Consider the following 21,376-nt stretch of genomic DNA (forward strand, 5'->3'; position numbering starts at 1 on the left):
GTGAATGGAGCCGACCTTTGCTGTACAGTGCTCCTCTAACAGAGTCCTTGTGTGTGCTCTGACCGCTGTCATCCTCATGCAGTTGCTTGGCAACACCAGCATCTTTGATATTCACTTTCCAGGCGTTAGGTAATAAACTCACCAATGAGGATACAGCTGCCTAATTTCCTCTGCTGTTTGCAGCAGAGGGTAAAGTGAATCTGTGGATTCTTAGTGATATGTCTAAACAGCTGCCTGAAGACATTCTTTTGTTACAAATTTAATTCGTCTGTTTCAACTGACAGGTCCTTTACCCCTTGTTGGCTGCCTCATGTTTGGGAATAAAGAGAGAGACAGAGCACCTGAGGAGCTGCTGTTTTTCTCTGTGCATCAGCATACCAAGCAGTGACTATCTGGGAACCAGAACCTGCATACCTGGCTGTCCTGCAGGATGAAAACTATAGCCATCGCTGGCTGGACACAGACAAGCAGTACAAACTGAACTGGGGGGGACAATAAGTAACTGTCACTTTTCCTGACCGGGACGATGATCCTGGTGGAAAAGATGAAATGCTGAGGTTTGACAGATCTCTCCATCTACTGAGCAAAATGAGGGTTCAGGCTAGCATGCCCTCCTTCCTGCCTCATGTGTGTTTTTGTAGGGAAAAGAGCGTGGAGAAAATAATGTAACCTATTATTAGCTCATCAGAAATAACTCATCTAGCCTAAGTTACGCTCTGGACTTCTAATGAGTCAGTGGGGAAGATAGATGATGTCCCTTAGAGAGGAGGAGAGTGTCTATCCTTCCTGACCACAAAGAGGGTCTAAATGAGGACATGAGACTGGATGACTAACCTTAAATAATTAATGTGAATTGAGCTGAATTCCACTCAAATTTCTATAGATAACATACGACTCTTTTGCTGGGCCAAGCAAACATTTCCTGAGAAAATTCAGAGGAAAAGGTTAGTTAGATAGCTGTAACATATCACAGCTTTCACAGTCAGATTAGCAATCTGTTACCTGTTTCTGATTTTATAATTCCACTATAAACAGACATCTGCAGTTTTGGGGGGGAATACATTTAAATGGGGTAAAATGGATCAATGCTAACTCCAGAGAAGTACTGTTCTACTGGATCAAATGAAATATTTATCCCTGTTTTCCCCTTCAGCAGGGCCAAGAGCTGATGCCTAGGAAAAAGATGTAGCAGCAGGATACAGTTTTAATACTTGGCAGCCAGAAATTCAAAGATTTGTTTGGTCAGAGGTTGTATCAATATGCTTTTCCTTAGGAATCCCATAGGGCATTTTCTTCCAGAGCAAATTTTCTTCATAAGAAAACCAAGTAAGTTTTGTCAAAAAAGCCATTTGGGATTTCCCCATTTTGAACACTAAAGAGAGGAATGAGAGAACAAGTGGCCATGGATTCTTACAGAAAAGGTGGTGAACGCCTACCAGGAATTGTGTCCAAACTAAAGGGTGGAGCCAAGGTGAGTGCCACTCTACTGGGTGTCTGTCTTAGTGTAGCAGGTTTTGTTTCATAGTTTGAGTTCGTGAACAAAGCCTGTTCTTCCCTGTTATATAATTCTAAGAAAATATTTAAGGTTGCAGGTTGCTGTGTAAATGTCAGATATTACTTTTGCTAATATCAACATATCATTGAGACAGCTGTTTGATATTCAAACTAATCACAAGGAAAACATACTGCCTGGGATTTCACTAAGTGTGCTTAGCAGGGATTCCCCACTGCATAAATGAGTATAAATGGAGGCATGAAAAGCTGAGGCAATGAAAAGAAAGATATCACCTTCAAGTACTGGTGCTGGAGCACATGCTGCTGGCACAGCATTTCTCCCTGACATTCAAGGAGAACATTTCAAGTCCTGAGAGGTGCTAAGAAGATGCTTCTGACTGAAGAGTACTTCAGAGCTCTGAGAATGTTGATGCTCTCTCTTCACAACCCAGAGCAGAAAGAAAATCTGCCCCTCCCAACACAGTGCATATCCAGAGAGACTTGTAAAAGAAACAAGTTTCATAGATCACCCCAACAGTGAAGACTGAGAGCATCCTACCTTGAATCAAACAAAGGGAAATATCAAGCCGGTGCAGCCCAGCAGAAAACGACATTTAAATCTCATATAAAGAAATGAGCAGTGCTGTCAGAAGCTAAATCCTACCTTGCAAGCATTCTACTCTTTTGGAAATCAAGAACCAGATTTAAAAATAAATTTAACACCATAGTTTATAATTACTTGCCAACCACCCACAGTTGCACTAATATTTTTCTCCCATAAAACTTACCCTGGTAAGACTACAGGCTCATAGGGGTGCAATGAAACTCACTGAGATGGCAAGATATGATTTTTAATGTATTAAACTCATTTTCTGGCAGAAAAAAAAAATCTTGTTTGACAAGACTTGAAGCTAAAAGAGCAGAAATGCAAATTATTTTTTACAGATGAAAAAGAAGGCAGAAGGATGATGAGGAGGAGAAATGTAGGATGTTCTTGTTGGTGGAACAACACAACCACGAGGGGCACAAGATTTGAGCCCAGCCTGGAAGTGAATACAAGAACAGAGTCATTCAAGAGGCAGGGACAGAAATACTAAACTAGATGAAAGGCAATGATAGTAGAGAAATTTTAGGCCTTAATTGAAGAGGAACAGACATCATTGTACTATTTGCAGTTTAAATGGAGGGGAGTAGCTAAATTTACTCATGGCAGAGTTTTTTCTATTGCTGTTTCTACAATTGCCATGCTTTCCTTTCACTTCAAATTGACTCTGTACTCTTTTGTAATAACACCACAAATGACATTTTTTCCACAGTGAGATCAATAATAGACAATACTAAGTGACACAAGCCAAACCCATGGTTAGAAAGCCACAAACTAGTGAAAATCTAGTTTAATTTATGTTATACTCTTTGATAAATTATCTATTCTATCCTTTTATTAATAATAAGAAAAAAAGCAACACAACATAGTATGTGACAGAGGAATGAGAAGTAAAGAAGAATGTACTCTAAAGTCAGTTTTTGAGGGCAGCATAGTCTCCACTCTATAGGCGATACTGTGACTCAATCTTGGGTTTGAGATGTGACCAGGGCTGCAAAAACAATCCTATGGTCCCCCTTTTATTGGTGCTTGAACATGGAAAAAATACAAACTGGTCTCCTGTTTACACTACAGTAAGAAAAATGGACAAGTTCCCCATCTCTGCCACCTTCTCTCACGGGAAGGTGAGTCACTTTAAGGGCTGGAAAAGGTGTTTGATTTTTAGAAGTTGCTGGGTATTTCTCCTTGAAATCACAGTCTCTTGACATTCTCGTCTTGCCCAACTAAAACCTTAATGTCTAAGACCACTACTTACACTTGTTGCAGTCCTTTCAGCTTTTGATTTCATACAGGGAACCAAGTGTCACAGTTTGGTCAGAGTAGTAACTCTGCAGTCCCTTTGTAGTAACTCTGTAGTCCCTCTGTAGTAACTCTGTAGTACCTCCATCACCCTCAGATCTTCCCGAGTTGATGAACAGGGGGTAGATAGAGTGCATTGCCTAACACGGCAGTAGGACTGTTCGGTCAGAGCACGGCCATTTGCTGTACTGCTCTTCCAGGGTCTTTTCATTTTGTTTGTCATTTTGTTTTCATACTCTAGGAAGTGCCATCTTTCACTCCCACAGACTGTGCCTCACTGTTTGGTATCATGAGCTGAAATTATGATTTGAGGCTGGATGCCACCAAGGATTTTATAATCACACTGTCCTGGGATTCCTGCAGTCGTCAGAATGTACCACAGACCTTATATGTTATATCAAATATATCTAAGAAATGCACTTATCATGTGGAAAATCATTAGCACATGAGTTCAAGCAGAGTGTGAAACATGGAACAATGATGATTAGATAATGACTTCATTATCTGTACAAATGCAATGCTACTACAGAAGTTCATCATAAAACAACAACTCTGACATCTGCAGCAGAGATTCTCAAAACTGTCCAGGGGACTGAGGTACATAGTCACCATTAATGTTAATGTGTCTGTGTCCCCTCCATCATTTAAAAGATTTGAACCTATTTTTTGAGAGAAAAGAATACGCTAAGTACAAGATTATTTCAAGTCTGAAGGTCACAGAAATCACATGGGATTCGTGGTGGCCTTTACCACAATAAAATATCAAGCACAGAAGCTTTAATGGGAAACTTATTCCACCTCAAATGAAAAATGAAAATCAGTATCTTCAACATTCCTTATGTTAGAAAGCCTATTTTTCTGAATTAAGATGTACCTTACTTCCAGTGCAATTAAATAGAGACTTTTGAGATAAAAATTAATCTAAACATACAACAAAAATTAATAAATGTAACATTTTAAAAACAAAATTTAAAAAATAAGAGAGAAACATGCAATTTTTTATCAACTTTTTTTTTTTTTCAAAATGAAATTATTTAAATATAAAAATAATAAAAAAAAAAGGAGTACTGGAACAAATATTTCTTTGCAGAAAAAACATTTCCTGAGGTGGACTTGGAACTGGGGATATGACTTAACATTGAAATAAAACATATAATTGAAACATGGGATAAATGTATATTAAATTATTGTATAAATGAAAGTGAACCATTACATTATTTTATAAATTTACATATCATATACATTCACATAGGCATTGTTTAAAAATAAGTAAAATACAGTCTATCATTCAGAAATCAATGGAGACCTGATTTGTATATATTGTAATATATTTCCTATTGGAATGGCTGCTGTGTATTCAGCTCTCCTGTCCTCTATCAAAGACTTGCAAATAGAGATTCACTTTTGTGTCAGTCGCTACCAAAGAAATCTCTCCATATTCTTATGATGATTCTTTTACTGCAGACATATTACAGGTAAGCATATCCATTGAGTAATGGAAAGCAGAAAAACTACAAGGAAAAAAAAAAGCAGATGTGTTTTCCAGGTATGCTGAGGTAGTATTTTTGAATGTCAAATTTTGCAAAGTCACTGCATGTCTAGAAAGCCACTTCATGGCTTCTGCTTCTATTCTTTAGCTTGTTAATTGAATTACTTGGTAAATACAAGTAAATGAAATATCTGATGAAGGATAGGTCATTGACTATATTCCTGTGCCAAAAAAATGATATTGATGAGCTGCAGATGAAGATTAAGTTCACAGGTGCCAAAGTAAAAAAACTAAAATAAAAAATAGTTTGTCAGCTTTGTAAGTTACTTTGGAGACCTAGAACACACTTATATGCACAAACAGTAAAATGCTCCTTGATGATAGTCTGCCTCACAGTTCATTTGCCTGAAAATCTCTTGGCAGCCATCTGGATCAGGTTTAAATAAAATGTAATACTAAACCCCTAATCTGACAGTGATAAGCTGATGACAATGATTATTCATGAGTTTATAGGGAGAGTAGACCTTGAGTGGCAGATGTGAGTCCTTTCTTTCAGACCCAATTTCAGTGCTTTGAATACACTGGAACCACTTCAGAGCATAAGGTTTGTTTTACATATATAAGAAAAAGCTGCTTTAATTAGTTTGACATCTAATTGTTTCCTAATTGTCAGAAGTTGCCCCAAAGAAAAAGCTTATTTCACAAGGCTTGCTGCATATGCACTCTCATACACAAAAAAATATTGTTGTTTTAAACTTGATGATCCAAAGTTAATGAAATGGCTTGGCCTTGTTTCAGAGAGCAACTGTTCTGAATAGGGGGATACCATTTTACTGTTTTATTGAAATAGAAAACTTTGGAGGGAGTCTTTCAAAACCACTTAACTTTGACTGAACTTTGCTCTCATGAATTAATCTTCAAGGATCAGCCAATGTAGAAAGTGCTTTAATCATCCTAGGCCTAATTCAATGCCTTTTTAAGTCAATGGACAGTTTTCCATTGACTTCCCTGCACTTTGGATCAACCTTTAAATTCACTCAAGTTGGGAATTTAGGGAAAGGGTTTTTTAGGAACCTCTCTGCTTCAATTTCAGGAAAGTTAAGGAAGCTTCCAAAATGAAGTCTTGTATTGTTAGTCTTTGCCTTTCTTTCTGTGTTTGAAGCTTAAAAAAAGAAATGAGGTATAAGAAGCAATATATCCAGAGGAAGTGTTTGATTGCACCCTCAGCAAGTTTTCACTAACACCAAGTAGGGTGGGAGTGTTGATTTGCTGGAGAGTAGGAAGGTTCTACAGAGCTGTTCTACAGCTGGGGGCAGAGTGGCTGGAAAGCTGCCCACTGGAAAAGGACCTGGGGGTGCTGGTGACAGTGACTGACCACGAGCCAGCTGTGCCCAGGTGGCCAAGAAGGCCAAAGGCACCTGGCCTGTACCAGCAGCAGTGTGCTGGCAGGACCAGGGCAGTGATTGTCCCCCTGTACATGGCACTAGTGAGGCCACTCCTCAAATCCTGTGTTCAGTTCTGGACCCCTCATGACAAGAAAGACATTGAGGTGCTGGAGCACATCCAGAGAAGGGTAACAGAGCTGCAGAAGGGTCTGGTGCACAAGGCTTATGGGGAGCAGCTGAGGGAGCTGGGGGCATTTGTCTGGAGAAATGGAGGCGCATGGGGGATCTTTACACTCTCCGTAAATCCCAGGAAGGCTGTAGGAAGGTGGGGGTCCTCATCTCTTCTCCCCAGGAACAAAATACAGGACAAGAGGAAAGGGCCTCAGGTTGTGCAAGAGAAAGTTTCGATTGGATGTTGGGAAAAATGTCTTCACTGAAAGGGTGGTCAAGCACTGGAACAGGTTGCCCAGGCAAGTGGTGGATTCACCACTGCTGGAGGTATTTAAATGATGCACAGATGTGGCACACAGGGACAAGGTTTAGTGGTGGATATAGCAGTGGTGGCTTAACAGCTGGATTTCAAATCTTAAAACTCCTTTCCAAAAAAAAAAAAAAAAAAAGCTTCTATCATTCTATTATAAACTCATGCTTGATGTAGTAACACACTTGCTTTTCTGCCTGCTCCCAATGGAGAATTTAATTTTCCTCTGAAAACTGAGAGGCTTGGAAAAGCTCCAACCCAAGAGTAGTTGCTGCATTTTGCAGACTCCCCTGCTTAACCCCACTGCATTCTAATGCATGGATTTTATTCCCCACAGTACCACCTACACAACAAAGAGTTAAGCCCTTCATGGATAGCTCAAGTGCCAGCAGTTCATGGAAGCTGTTTGGAATAAACTAGGAGAAGGGACATTTGTATTGGTTAGAGAAATCATCATAGGCAAAACCATTTTCTCAGATTAGAGGCCATGCACATCATTATCTAAGTGTTGTCCCTGGTAAAATTTATTTATTTATTAATTTATTTGTGGCATAATGACATCTAGGTATTCCAGATAAGAGTGGGAGCCTGCAGAAAGAAACTCATTGTCCTAAATCTGGACCAAGAAACTCCAAGTTTAAACTGTTGCAAACTGTAAAGGTGAAGCAATCTAGTAAAGGTCTGTACTCTGTAATCTGTAAAAGTGAGGTGCTGTCATCTAGTTGGGTTGGGACAGCCTCTGAGAGAAAGAAAATGACTAATTTCCATCTGCTGCCCCACCCACAATCCTACGCTGCTTTTCACCTATGCTGACCTTTTCTTCACTCACTAAAGCTTCCTTCCTCCCTTCTTTCTCCTTTTCTTTGCACACAGGGATAACAGACAAGAACTAAGCTAAAAGTTCAGTCATTGAACACACATCCAAAATTATTCTCCCAACTGTTTGCAGATGTGAGGATAAGGGCTTACAGAGTCACAGACACTAAATGCTCTCCTGGGATCCAGGAAAATATAGGAACATAGCTGGATCCAGGCTGGATATTTTCTTTGGTCAGAGGAAATAATTGTCACACCATGGGGCTAGAATTACCCATTAGAACTAACAAGAGACAACGGCCCTATTGGCTTCCCTACCAAGTACACATATAATGGAGAACTGCTCCTTCCTCTCTATCACCACAGGATGTGGTTTGAGATATTCAGTTTTAATCTTACTATGATGCATGAAGTTGGTACAAATTCTGCCCTCAGCCCTCTCAAGTATTAACAACACTAATGAAATTACTCAGGGGCTGTCATTTTTCATCCTGATATTCTTATGTTGCTGATCTGCATTGCAGTACTTTTCTTTGCTCCCAATGACTCAAACTATGCTTTGTAGTTCTAAGACTATTCAGGAATGACCTGAAGGCTCAATCAAACCAGAATCAGCAGGGTACTGACCTTTACACCCTGGGAAAAGGAGAAGCTGAAATTAATCTTCAAAACAAGTTTCCTTCTTTAACACAGAGAACCAGTGGGGAAATTATTTGTGGTTGTTAAGGGAGCTTAGTTAACTCTAACCAGAGCTCTCTTCTGAGCACATCCTCAGCATAGCAAGCCATGAACTTGGAAGTCAGTTTAAGAGAACTTCAGCAGGAACCAGCACTCACAGAAAGCTGATTTCAAGACTACTGACAGACACACAAGACCACAGTAATCAATTCAAATAATATAAAACAAGACCAATAAAAATCGTTCAAGGGTGGGAAATGGTTATTCTAGATGGGTCATGGAGACTTTCCTACTCCAGTTTCATAAGCCTCCCATTTCCAAGAGTGTAAGAGTGATGATGGAGCTGTGCTGTTCCCATTTTCTGGGCAAGGAAGCAGTAGTTACTGAACCTGGAAAAAGAATGTAACTTTTGACTTCAGTATCACTTCAGTCATGTATCTTCATTCTCATATCTAGTCCTTCTGATTTTGCAAGGATCTATGATGCAAGAGGCCCTAGAAAAGCTAATAGCTGATGCAGAATTTGCCCATTAGACCTCAGAATTTTTGTAGCACATTTTTTGTATGCAGCACATCAATTAAAGAATAGAAAATAAATTAAGAATGTGCTCCAGAATAGGATTGACAGTGAGAATAGGCTACAGTGGGATGTAAAAAGGAAAAAGAATAAAATGACTGGAGAACTAAGGGGAAAATGACAAATAAATCCATTAGAGGAGGTCACATGCCTGAACACTGGAGCTTTCCCAGGATTTTTATTCAAATAATTAGAGAAACTCCCCAAAGCAGAGAGAGGGAGAAACTTCTCAGTAAAGAAGTTTCTGTAGTACATGCCAAAGTGCACACAGTCCTGCCATTGTTCAGCACATTGTGTGCCCTGCTGTGCTTTATGCCAGAATGCTGTGAAGAAAATATTTCTCTCTCTTTCAGAAACACTCATCCACTGTTTGGCACTAACATACTCTGCCTTGATTTTATCATAGGTCCTCTACACAGGAGATTTTTGTTTTGCCCAGACACCTACTATCAGCCCCCCTCACCATCTCATAAACACATCTCTGAAGCCTGAAATAGCTGTGGTAGAATCAGCTCTGCAGACATCCTGGAGTACTCATGGTCAAAAGACAGCAGAAATCATGTGATGGCCAAGCAGATCTTTCTGCAGGTAATTAAACTCTAAGATCTTCTTTGTAGATGGATCCACAGTTAGAGACAAATGCTTTGAAACTATTTTTATAGGAGGGGAATTTGTAAACCAACTCTGGCCCTGTTTTCAACAAAGTGCAAGGAGCATGGTGGCAGAAGGCAGCTGCCAGTGCAGGAACAGCCAGCTCAAGTAGTTCCTGGGAATGGGATAACAGAACGCAAAAGGTTGGTGCTGATAGAAACAATTGTTTCATTGGGCTTTCCCTCAAATGACAGCTAGCTAGTAATCTTTGTTCTATAAAAATATATACATGGAATAGATTTGGTTGCAGGCTTTCGATTCTTTTGAACCAACCCCTAATGGCTGTGGTGATGGGCCTGCACCATCCAAGAAGGGTCTGATTCTTACAAAAACTTCTTGGGGAAGAAAAAAGAAGAATGTCTCATTTTCCTGTCCTCTCTCTACTTCTACACTGGCATACTTCCAAGGATCACTTGGAACCAATGGAGCTGGCTATGATTCAAGAGCCCATACACACACACACACAAACAAAAAACGGATTACACAGCAGAGCAACAAGACCAAAGACCATTTGAAATGGATTGCTCACTCAAAAGGAGCTGCTTTTTTGGAAGGGACACGGCTGTGCTAGTTAATCAGTACTGTCAAAATAGATGTCTTTATCACACATTGTTATTTATTTTGCACCAAGGAAGCAACAGTACCTGGTGAAGTTTGGGAAGAAAGCACAACATTGCAAATTGCTTTTCTAGAACTGAAGAGAGTAGATTTATGGAGGAGATTGCTCTAAAAATGTAATGCAATATAACATTGGGAGTGAAGGAAAAACGAAATGTATGTGTAATATTGCTGACTACACTGCTGACAGGGCAATTGTTCTGGAGGAAATAATTTTTACAGCACAACTGAAAAAAAAGCCGCCAACAATCTCCTGAGATCAGATAGGCTAGAATATGAGATCTTTAACATAAAAATACAAAAGAACCTTTCCTCTTGTGACAAAGAAATAAACAAGGAAAAAACCTCTGATTAATAATTAAATAATGCATCTCCAATATTGAACCTCAGGTCATCTACATGACACTGCATCACTGATGAGGAACACTAGGGTCCTTGCAGCTACAGGTTTTCCAGAAGACTTGTCTGGGGACCAGAGGTTCATTTCTGTGGCAGAAATAGGTGTTTAAACTTGCTCTTCCTTACTGGGCTGTGAAACACAAAGGAGTAGATCCGACCTGAGCTGGGAGTGGGAGGTGGCTATGTTTAAACTCCATCACATGTGCTGCAAGCATGACTTTGGAGTAATTCTTGGGTTTGGGTACCAAGATTAATTTGGTCCTGGAAAACATACATAAAATAGTTGTCTATACAAATGCATATAAACAGAAGTCTAACCTCTGTACATCTCTATAGTTTACACATTTATGGTACAAATGTCCTGGATATTTCACATCCTATTCTAGTAGTTCCTTATGAAGTTTCAGATTCAGTAACTCAGCAGCCACATTTTTAACTAATGAAACATCTAGATTTGAGCCTAGTATTAGTATTTTTTCCCAACAGAATTTACTTATTGGTGAAGAATTGCTGTCTCTGAATGAAAAAAGTATTACTAAATGCTAATTAACAGATATGAAAAATAGATTAATTTTCTGAAATTTTTTTTATTTCCACTGTCTAATTTATATATTTATTAAAAACAAACAAAAACCAAACCCAAAACAAACAACAAACATACAAAAAGGTGTCACTTTCTCATTTAAATATGATTTTTTTCTTGCAAATGTCTGTGGCTTAACCCCAGCTGACATCAACCAGTCATGTACACTCTTCTCCGTAATACACAACATCCATATTTCTCTTTGCTGTACTTTAAAAACTGAAAATTAGTCCTGGTAATACCAAAACAAATACTCTGTGTTCATAATATAGTGAAAAGAAGCAGAAGGTCCTTATTCAGTATAAACTTCAGTTTCAATAAAAGCAAAATAAGCAGAAAATTACTCTGATCATTTTTTGTGTTTCCCCTTTTTCCTGCGTTTCAACAAGGACTGTGACCTTGAATGTGTACCAGCTGCATATCAGAGGATAGCTCAAGGAATATGTGTCACAGAGATATTCTAGTATTGTAGAGTGAAAACAAAAACCAAGGTTAAACACTCCAATATTAACAGAATAAGCTGTGAAAAAAAGGAGAAGCAGCAAAGAAGAAAAACATTTGTGAAACAAAAACTGAATACATGCTTTAATTTCTCATTAAGAGGACACAACCGAATTCTCAATTAGAAGTACAATTTAATTCCTGGAATGACTGAAATTTGGTTGGAAAGCTGTATTTCACAAGTTTCCTAAATTCCTTATGGGTAGAAATAAAGACCACAGTTTAAATATTCTCAAACTCAGTTTAACACTTGCATTGTTTTGAACATGTTTTCATTTCTTAGCTCTTTCCTTTGGTTTCTAAACTCACAAAGCTATGGTTTGCCTGGAATTCAGGATCACAAGTGCAAATGTCAGCCACAGCAGAGGGTGAAGGCAGTGGCAGCACAGGTTGGAAAGCAATCAGGGACTCGTGATTGCTGGTCCTCCAAAAATTTGCTGTACTCCACCACCTGCGTGTATTCACAATGGCTCCCACCAAAGCATGGCTTTGCTGAGGAGTTTGGGTGCTTTGGGCAAAAAAAATCTGACCTGAGTAGGTGTTTTTTTGAGAAAAGGGGGCGAGAAAACATAAAAGTTGTCAGATAAGAAACAATATCTATCTTGAAAAGGACATCCTACAATTCTTCTGAAAAAAATAGCTTTGAGAATGAAATTGAGAGTGCTATTTGAAAGAGATTTACTGCTTTTAGCTGGAAAATTGTCTTGGGTTGCTTGAATCTTCATGCTTTCAGACATGGAGCTTTTTCTAAATTTCTGACCATGGGAAATGCTATAAACTTTACTTTTTATAGCCGATTCCGATTCTTCCTCCTCTAGCCTATTCCTTCTCTCCTTGCCACTACTAGAAATGAGAACTATCCTGTGTGTGTCCCACCCATTCCGCAGACTTCCCTGCAGCACATGGACCTGGTTCACCCTTCCTGAGGGGAATCTGGGGAACCCCCACCCAGCCATCCTCCTATCTCTCATGGCAAGGCTCCCAGCTGGTATTAAATGGGGTTTGAAAACCAGCATCAATGTCCCATGAAAGCCAGAGAGGGAAGAAATGCCAGCAGTTTTCTAGATCCGGTGATTTTCGTTTGTTGGATACCTGTAAATTACCTTTTTGTTGTTGTTTTTTTGTATTTTTTTGTCTGTTTTTGGTTTTGTTTGTTTTTGGGTTTTGTTTGTTTTTTTGTTTTGTTTTGGTTTTGGTTTGGTTTTTTTATATTTTTTTTATTTACAGTTGGCTTCTATGAGAACATTTATATCTTCTGCTACTGTGAAAAACAGATTTATGGCTTAACTTAGACTAAATTTCTTTGAAAGTCTTTGGCTAAAGTATGTCTGGAAGAAATTATTCAATGAACAGCAAAATATAACTACTAGTTACTCTAAATTTACTGAATAGTTGGAGACACAAGAGGTTTAAAGCAGCCCTTCATCACCCCAAAATAATTTTTATATTTAAAGAAAATTGTGTGTTTATACTTTTTTCTTTCAAAATTGTCATTTAGAAAATTTTGAAAAACTTTATTTTTAAACTATAAATAACCCAGATAGACAAATAAACCCTAAACAGTAAAGCAATGCATTTTGTAAGTAATCTGACCAAAGAAATTTAATTTACCTAAAAAATGTTTCCTTTGCACACTAAACCCAAAATTATTTTTTTCTTTACTTTCAGAAATACCAGCAAAACAAAAGATTCACTATTTACACAGCTGTATTCCTGACACATATGCCCCATCTCAGGGCTACATTTCTTATTCCTGGCTGGGCTTCCCGAGAACATTCCACTAGCTAATAGCAGTAACATGGGTCAGTTCGGGTTTGAGGTAGATAGGTGGCGTTTCATGGATTTTTGCCCACTTTTATTCAGACTGAATAGATCCCATTTTATTATTTTATTATTTTATCAGTTTCTCAGAACTGGGATAACAGTTTTTGCTGCAATCTTTGATTTGGATGGAATGTTCAAGATAATAATAAAGGTGCTAATGTATGCATTAGTTTTCTCCTTTAGAATTTTTTTTTTGCTTCCCTATTATTCTCAGTATTTATATATTTTTAAGAACATTCTCACAGAAGTCTTCTTTGTGGCCTAGTCTATCTTACTGGTGTTCCACATTCTTATTTTTGGTTATGTACTGCATGCATCAAGTTTTTGGGTTGTTCTAAACTTTGCCCATAAGTGATGGCTACTGTGCTCTGGGATAAGATACTTTAAATTAGTTTTCCCAGTTTTGGAATTTACTTCTGCTGAGGCTGTGAGGTTGGCATGTTTCACTTGGGTTTAATCTTAAATGAAAAATAGAGACCAAACATTTTTTTAGCATTTAATCAATTTCACACCAAAAAGTTCTTCCTCTTTACACCTTCACAGCTTATTTGAAATTTATTGCTTTGTCTCTTTTGCACTTTCCCATTTTAAGTTCTCTGAACACTAAACTTATACTCCAGTCATTCTCACCTTTCACTCACCTTCTATCTCTTTATTTCACCATTTTCTTTTTATTCATCCACCAAACATAATTCTCTGACACCATTTGCATTTCCTGTTTCACTGAATGCTTTTCCTAATTTGAAATTCTGTACTAATTTCTGATATGTTCCCTGTCAGTCACTATCTCTCTATCCTCTGTGGAGTTTTCTTGGCTCTATTTTTTCTACTTTTCTGCTCATCCTCATGCTGGTGTACTCATCAATATCTTTTCTCCTTATTTTTTTTCTCCAAATCCTTTATGTAGAAATTGTATAGAATGCTTCCCTCCTAATACCTCCAGATGGATATCTACTAACATCATCCTCACTTCCTCCAAAGCCCAGAACTACCCTTTGCATAATCAATTTGAGTAACCACAGCAACGAGATCCTTGCCTGCCTTTGCTCACTCTAGTGTGATACTCATCATCTTAGTCTTTTCTTTCCCAAAACTATTTTATTGAATTTGTAGATATGATCAGGAAAGTGGGCTCCAAAATACTGAAAAGACATTTTTGATAATATTTACAGCTTAGCTTTAAGGCATCCTTCCTGTGTCTCATCAAAAATCTTGCTCTCCTTCATTTTTTTAGGGGGACCACGCCTAGCAAATGGATTACTGCTCCCAGTCAGAGTACACACTCCCCATGCTTAGCCCAGCTGATCTGAGTTTCTGACCAGAAGATTTTAAATACTGGGTGGAACATGAGCCAAGAAGTAGTTTGACACCTCACAACAAAAGCAGCAAAGTAATAAAGTATTTTAACTATAACTTATTCATCGCTAACAATATTTTTTTATTTACAAGGTAACCTGAAAGTAGAGGAACTTGCTGTGTTACCTAAAAAAGCAGAAAGGAAAAGATATTACCACATTATATCTTCTATCTGTTCAGACATAGAAGGACATCTTCACATGACATTTAGAACAAATATGATATCTGTTTGTCCAAAGTAGGCCATGGAATTCTGCAGCCCATTCCTCAGGCGCATCTTGCTGAGAGTGCCTGAGCTGTAGGACACCACTCCAAAGGTGACCTACTGTGAAATCTGTATCCAAATGAATACAAAAAGTATTTGTTTATTAAAATATGTTGTAGCAGTTTTCAAAAAGTGACCTAGGGAGAATTAAAGCAGTAGAAAAATGATTTGTTTTAGTTACTGCTCAGTTTGGTATATTATGCATCAACCTAGGGCTTCTTTTGCCAAGGATTTTAAATTGTTTTAGAGAAAAATGGAATGAATAAAATAATATCTATTACCTATACCGAATCATTTTTTTCTTCTCAGTTATATCAGCATAAATTCAGAGTAAATCCAATGAAATCAATGCTTTTATAATAGTGTAAAAGCAAACAAATCAAGCTCTGAAGCTTTTCATGTTTCATTTGACAAGCATTTTCATGTTATGCTGGCAACTGGACAGTGTCAGGATATACAGGTTTCATGATCGCTCTGGCAGGCACCTAAGAAACCCTATCATACCCCATGACAATGCAGCCATTTGCAAGTGCTACCAGAACTGTACTTCCCAAACAGAAGCATAGCAGTTCCTCTTACTGGTTTGTTGTCCTCACAGAGATACTGGCTGAATTTTAAAGAAAAATGCATGCTGAATGCTTCCTTGAGGTGGTAGTTAAGTTTTTTCACTAAACCCCAAATATAAAGGAAGAACACCAAAAAGAAAATACAAACAGCTGTTGCCTACTATTTCTTCTTCCTTCAAACTTGGGCTCAAATTCCACAGACTTCCAGAGTACCCAGGATCATGGTTCCTTTAATCAGTCAGAACAAATCATCTCCTTTTGGAGATAATCTTTCAACCAGTCTGCTTCTCCAGCCACAGTGGGAAGCCAGCACATTGTTAGAGCTGCCTGGAGGCTTCTGTGAAAGAGTAGTAGCAGTAAGGGGTTTGCATAGGAAGGCTTTGGTAGCTGGTGAGCCTATGGGAGTGGCTTCTGTGAGAAGTTACCAGAAGCTTCTCCCATTGTTGCTATCCAAAGGACCCTGCCAACTGGTTACTCAAAAAATGAAAATTGTGCAGATTACAAAGAAGAGTCCTAAAGCAGTTCTCATAGCAGGGAGACAGACTTCTTCAGTACAGCCTCAGCTATCTTTGAGGCTCATCTCCTCTGCCAGTGTTGACTGAAGTTGGTCAACACAGCTCAGAAGTTACTGAAGGAAATATCAATAATTTGCTTACCTACAGTTGTATAAAACCTTAGACCTCCTAAATGCTGAGCCACTTGTAGTCAGCAAGAACTTTTCTGTTATTGAGACAATAAAGCAAATGATCTCCATTGCATCAAAGAATGTTTCCAGTTCCATTGTTCATCCCTGTTTTGTACACCTTGGACAACTCCTTTCCCACTTAGCCCACCATCTCTTTCCCCTAGTGGAGTTAGAACGTGAATGCAGAAAGTCTAAAAGGAAGGACATTTTTGCCATTAACTGTTACCATATCTGGGCATCAGCCTATCACCTGCTGTTAGTGTAGTGAAACACAGAATAAAGCTGCATTTCTGGAAAAGAAATTGGGAGCAAAATTGGACAGAAGAGTGTCAGACTGCAGTTTTTCCATTCTTTCACACAAAATGTGAAATAACATGTTAACTGCCTTCTGGCCATACAGTAAGCTTCCATTAAAATAATTACCATATGGCTCTTTTGGGGACATGGAACTTTCCTCTTATTCCACAATCCTCTCAGATGAGCAGTTTCACAATGGACCCTACAGGACCTTGAAAGGATTTTATCAGGTTACTGGATTAGGGCTTTGATAGAGATTCTGAGGAAAAAGCAGGTGGAAATAACAGCTCACAGAGTGGCTCTGCAGAGTGATTACTGGGCTATATTCTCTGTTCAAATGGGAAAAGGAAATCCTTTGAAATAAAAAGTCTGGCTGCTGCTGATTAGCTGACAGGAATGAAATTGAACACTATGCATATAAAACTCTGTATGTGCAACCAACAGATTCATCATGTCAGCAATTCATTTTCTTATGGTAGCATGGGCTTGGAGAGAAATCCATTAAGGCCCAAATAAATTAATAGCACAGAAGAGAAGTATCCCGTGCCTTGCCTGATTTTCTATACACATGGCTTCCAAGTCTAGTTTGGTGTTGTTATTTTCTTATATTTATCCCTTTCTCATTCATTAATTTTACTGCACTGTATAGTCAGGGACCAAATTTTTTTTTCCTATTATAAGCGAATAACTTTCATCAGTTTCTCCAGCTGCAGGAATAACATAGTAAGAATATTCTGTATATCTATAGATATCTCTAAATCTTTGGGTGGTTCCAGTTGTACCTGCAGTTTATAAAAAGGACTAAGGGCAGGAAAGATTGAGGGTGAAGTCTAATTAACAATCATCTAAAACATCATTACATCGGTAATTTTTTTGTTGAACAGCCTGTATCATCTCTATCTTTCTGTCCAGTTTTTCTCCTTGCAGATTCGTTGAAATGCATTGTGTGTTCGAGGACTCCAGTTGTGGTGGTGACGGTACGTTAGGTGGCAAGTCCCATGAAGCATGCTAATATGCACTAATCTTTTAATGATGATGAATATTTGACTCTTTGTAATGGGGGTATTTTTTTTAAGGAGGCTTTCCACAAAAAAAAAAAAAGCATCACAATGGTTGTCACAAGTAAGCTTCCCTCCCCTTTGAAAGAACTGACTGTAGTGGAAAAGATAATTACTTAGTTCCTTTATCTCTGAATTATTTGTAATAAAACCTGAAATCGCACCACAAGGTCTTTCATGAGGATGTCATAAATTAAGATGCATCGATGTATTTGGTGCATCTGTTCAGCTCTGCGCTCCTTTGTCTTCTGCAAATAGCGCAGCAGCTTCAATACCCAGCAGACAGCATTTACGCAAATGATGTCGTGGTCTGTATCATTAATATTCAGCGATTGTCTGTCATAGACACCTTACTGTACATCTGTTATGCAAATTTATGTTAATTTTTGCTCACTGACAGCTGCCTTGGTTCCCTCCCTAAAATGATCTTTTCCATTTTGAAGTTTGCAATCTGTTCCCAAAAATGTTAATCTAACAATTAACTGAAATTGCTAAACAGAAATTTTACATGTTATGTCCAAAATAGAAACCAGTGTTTTTAAATAGATGGTGAATCTTCTTTTCACATCATTTGTTTTATATGTGATTCAGAGAAGGGTAAACATTGATCTTTGCACAGTCTGTGTTGGGATAAGTGACAATCTCCCTATACAGTAATAGGTTTTGCAGGAAATGATGCCATCATCTTTTCACATAGGCTATTGGCATAAAACTGGCTTTCCCATTAAAAGCTGTTCTTTGTACTATTGTTTTCTACTTAGACTTGTGAAAATGGAAAGGTCACTCTTTATTAACACATTATTAATTTTAAACTTTTATTTTAAATAATACTACCACATTTGAAATAGAGGCAGCAAGCATTTAAAAAATATTTCAGAGAGGTTATATCATGTTAATGTAATATATCAGGAAAAGCGATATTTGGTCTTGTAAGTTAGATTCAGGCTGCTGGGGAAAATGCTTTGACCCAGTGTGCCCACAGCAGGAACCAGACAAGTTACACCAGCTATCCCATTACAGAACCAGTGAACATCTGGACAGCTGGTGTACAGGGAGGGTTCAAGTCTGTTTGACAAGAGGGAAGGTGCACAAGAAAAGCCTCAACATAGAAATAGTCTCCACCTTAAACCAAAGTGCAAGCAGATTGCTGGCACAGTCTCTCCAAGTTCTCAGAATTCCCTTCAGTATGGAACAAGAGAAATATTGACAAGAGCCAGAGAGAGCTTTGGTCAGGCAAATATCTGCAAAGGTTGTCAGAAATGCAAGGGCAGCTGGGGTGAAATGGAGAGGAACAGGTTATAGCCACTGTTTGGAAAGGGAATTAAATAGGAGCAGGCACATTGGCTGTGTTGGGAAAGAAGCCCTTATGTGCCCATATACTGAGAACAACAGCTTTAAAGCAGAAGCTGCTTAACTGCATCGCCTGACATTGTAATAAGGTCATGGTGTAATAGATTTTTCAGAAACTTATAGCCAAACCAGAATTTTACATAATAACATAGAACCTGACAGTAAAACATAAAGACGGACTGAAATAAGTTGAGTTTAGATATTAGGAACAACATTACAGTGCACCAAAAAGTCAGTATCCGTCTTCACCGTAGCAAATACAGCCAAGGTACTACCCAAGCTCTACCGTTATCAGGAAATAAAGAGCACACTATGTCAGGCTGATCTGTCAAAATAAGAAGAGTAGGAAAATTAAACTGATAAATTAAAGAGCAGCATGTCACCTGACTGATGGCAGCCCTCCAGGAGATCTCTTAGAAGCATAGCTGCTGTTTCTAACAAAGAATACAGAATAGCTCATTAAAAAACACAGGATGGCAGGGTAGCAAACATTGCTCTTTCCTTCCAAAAAGGGAAACCAGGGAATTCTCAGAATTACAGGCTATGAATCCTCAGAAAAGTTTTTGGGACAATAATTAACACAAAAGTAGAAAATCACCAAAATAAGAATTCTATGAGGCCACGCTGACAGAGCTTCTACTGAGGACAATTGTACTTCTCTAGTCTATTGTAATGCATCAAGAGTATTAAACAATGGATGATGAAGACAATTTCATAAATAAGTTCACTTGACAGACAATGTATTTAATTGGGAAAGTATTTCCCCAGGAACCAATTAGGAAAACAAAGTAAGAAAGAAATGTAAGTACTAAAGAAAACTGAATACTCTGCTGTAAGTTCAGAAAGTGATTGACAAAAATGCAGCAGATAGAAGTATGTAACTTACTCCCAATTTAGAAACTTATAGCAGGTGACAACACTTTGTCCAGATGTTCAGACAAAGAAAGTACTTCACAGACTTACAAAGGCCTTTAAAATACAATTGATTACAAGGCAGCACTTAAAAATTAGATTCAATGTTAAGTACAAGATAAATATAGGGACATGGGACACCTGACTACATTTCAAGAAATTACCTGAGGCATCAGGTTCTACCATGTTACTATTACAGACAGTCACACCATATAACTTTCCACTAAAGGTTTAACAAGTTCCTGAAGTTTTTTACAATCAGAATGGTCATTCACATTTTTTTGATATACAGTCCTCTCAGACCAAAGTTGGAATTATTTCAACAATCAAGTGTATGACAGAGGTTACAGCTAAACAGAGTGACTCATAAAAATGAAAACTGGTTGAATCTTCATCTGTCTCTTCATGAAGCATTTTAAAGTTAAAATAGAACTTTCATTATAGTTCCAATACCATTATACTATCCTAACACGAGTGGAAAAAAAACACAGTAGAAAAATATTTTCATGCTAACTGAGATTGCTGGGGATGAGCCATTTTGCAGTAATTCCTTTTTGTTTTTTAGGCACCATCAGAGAATGGAAGGACCCCTCTTGTTTCATGTCCATGCTGTCTTCTGTATATTTCAGCACTTCAGCTTTCATAAATAATTTTTGTGATTAATTATAACAACCTGAAACACCTTTCTATGGATGTTTTGTGGGTTTTAGTGACAGGAAATTGGCAGGGACACAGGAGAGCATACCAAAAGTTGTCTGTCTAGCATCACCTGCAATGTTGGACTAGTGGGATGACAGCAGGAGAATGGTGAAGGCACAAAGCTATTAAGAGCAGTGAACCAGCCAAAGGTTCCTGCATCCACCTGGTACCCCAGCAAGCACATCTCTGTCTGCTGGATGCTATTCATCAGTCCCAAAGCTCAGGGCTCTGCCAATGCACTATCAGCTTAGTTTTGAAGTTATTCCAAACATGCAGAGTCTAAAAAGTTTGGTCTTAAATTGAGGTCCACAGAAAGATATAGTTTTCATTGTTTGAAATTGTTCAGTCACAGCGGTTGGAAGAACAAGATGCCCTAGAGCAGCTACAGCATCACTTATCTCAGAGTTTAAATCAGAGATCTCTTTGGTGACTGAGGTCTTCCAGAGCTGAATTTTTCCCCTTGATTATATTAAGATTAAATTATGCCTTTATCATCATCATCATCATCATCATCATCATCATCATCATCATTATTATTATTATTATTATTATTATTATTATTATTATTATTATTATTATTATTATTATTATTATTTGAAACACACCAGCATTTTACTGTCAAATATCTAAATAATTTGTAAGGAAAAGGAATTTTATGAACTGCTTTATTTAATGTCCTTAAAACCTTGAGAGTATTTTTGTACTAAGTAAACCTCAAGTTGCTGACTATAGCCTCAGCAGGAGCCAAGGGACTATGCCAGGAATTTCCACATATAGAAATGACCTAAGA

The 21,376-nt window shown here is 38.1% G+C and overlaps 1 long non-coding RNA gene across 1 annotated transcript in view; it reads left to right on the forward strand.

Moving 5' to 3' along the window:
• The window catches only part of LOC121469863 (uncharacterized), a 37,937-nt gene extending 22,627 nt beyond the window's left edge, over positions 1–15,310 (forward strand). Inside the window, exons 2-3 of the long non-coding RNA XR_005980146.2 lie at positions 9,229–9,410; positions 14,633–15,310. This is a non-coding gene — a long non-coding RNA (uncharacterized lncRNA). The remainder of the gene's footprint in view (positions 1–9,228; positions 9,411–14,632) is intronic.
• Positions 15,311–21,376: the final 6,066 nt, after the last annotated feature.

This window comes from Taeniopygia guttata, chromosome 4 (assembly GCF_048771995.1).
Source record: "Taeniopygia guttata chromosome 4, bTaeGut7.mat, whole genome shotgun sequence".
Lineage (NCBI taxonomy): Eukaryota > Metazoa > Chordata > Aves > Passeriformes > Estrildidae > Taeniopygia > Taeniopygia guttata.